Genomic DNA, 2,049 nt, shown 5'->3' on the forward strand with positions numbered 1-2,049 from the left:
TGTATCTTGTGACTTTAGGAACAATTGCATTTTGCCTTTCCAGAAGTAATAATATGAGCCATCAAAGTATGGTGGTCTGTTTGAAGACCCTCCTTTAGCTATGTATTTAGCTTTTGACATTTATCTTCCTAAATCTTTTGCTCTAACACTTTTTGGGTGTTTAAACCTTAGAGACTGGTGCTGATGCCAATTGAAGTAACAATGTCAATTATAAGGAAGGGGGGTTTGAATTATAATTTCCCTTTTTTAAAAAATTTCCTGTTTAAACCTGAAAGTTTAACTCAAGATTGATCTTAGTTATAACGAAGATTGATCTTGGTTAGTAAAAAACAGCAATATCAATTTTATCAATATAAAATCTGATTGTTAAGCATAAAGTAAATAGAGATATAGATAGAGAGATTACACACGCATATATCCTGGTTCACCCAAACATGGGTTACGTCTAGTCCTCACAAATGTGAGATTTTCCACTATGTGCTCAAAGGCAAGATAATAATTATGATATTATATTCAATTAAAAAAACATACAAAACAATTAGTTAGAAGGATAGATTTGTACTCTTTATAGATCTGAGGCAAAACAACATTTATAAGATAAATCTGTTTAGTCTAGAGAAACAAGAAGTTAAGAGTCTTATGTCAATAAATCAAGAGAAACTAATTTGGTACAAAAGATTAGATCAAATAAATCTTAGATTAATTTCAAAACTGAATAAACATCAACTAGTTAGAGGTCTGGCTAAGCATAGTTACAAAAATTAAATTATATATGAAGCTTATCAAAAGGGAAAAAAAACTCCTTTAACCCTAAGAACTCAATCTCTACTCAAATCCCCTTGAGCTATAACAAAACTATCTAAAGCAATTTATGGAATGAAGCATGCACGAAGAGCTTGGTTTGATAGTCTCAAAACTGCATTGTTGATATGGGGTTTCCAAAACACAAAGAGTGACTCCTCTCTTTTCCTTCTAAAAGGTAAATATCATATCACATTCCTTCTTATATATGTAGATGACATAATAGTCACAGGTAGCAATAACAAGTTTTTTCAAGCTTTCATCAAACAACTTAACAATGTTTTCTCTCTCAAAGATTTGGGTCTTTTACACTACTTTATGGGCATAGATGTACAAAGAGATGCTAGTGGAATGTACCTTAAACAATTCAAATACATTGGTGACTTGCTGAAGAAAGTCAAGATGGACAATGCCTCACCATGTCCAACACTGATGATAACATGTAGGCAATTCACTATTGAGGGGGAGAAATTGAAAAACCCAATTGTGTTCAAACAAACCATATGAGGGCTACAATATTTAACTCACACAATACCTGACATATCTTTTTATATAAATAAACACAGTCAATACATGAGTTCACCCACCATCGACCACTAGCAAGGCATAAAAAGAATCTTGAGGTATCTCCAAGGCACCATCAATCATTGCTTGCACATCAAGCCATCCACTGACATGGATATAACAGGGTTTTTTTATGCTGATTGGGTCATTAGTGTTGATGACAGGAAATCCATGGCTGGCCAATGCGTGTTCCTTGGTGAAACACTCATTTCTTGGTCCTCAAGAAAGCAAAAGGTGGTATCAAGGTCAAGTATAGAGTTAGAGTACAGAGCTTTAGTTGACCTAGTTGCTGAGATAGCGTGGATTTGTTCACTACTTACTGAATTTAAATTCCCGTTGCCAAGAAAACCTATACTATGGTGTGATAACTTGAGTGCCAAGACACTAGCCTCTAATACAATACTGCATGTTCGTTCTAAGCATATTGAAATTGGTGTTCATTATATTAGAGACCAAGTACTACAAAATGAGGTTGTTGTGGCTTATGTCCCTACAACATATCAAATTGCACTTTGCCTCACCAAACCATTAAGCCACACATGTTTCAGTCAACTTAAAAACATATAAATAACATTTATATATCATTATTATTATTATTATTATTATTATTATTATTATTATTATTATTATTATTATTATTATTATTATTATTATTATTATTATTATTATTATTATTATTATTAT

The sequence above is a fragment of the Cicer arietinum genome, unplaced genomic scaffold (assembly GCF_000331145.2).
Source record: "Cicer arietinum cultivar CDC Frontier isolate Library 1 unplaced genomic scaffold, Cicar.CDCFrontier_v2.0 Ca_scaffold_6351_v2.0, whole genome shotgun sequence".
Classification (NCBI taxonomy): domain Eukaryota; kingdom Viridiplantae; phylum Streptophyta; class Magnoliopsida; order Fabales; family Fabaceae; genus Cicer; species Cicer arietinum.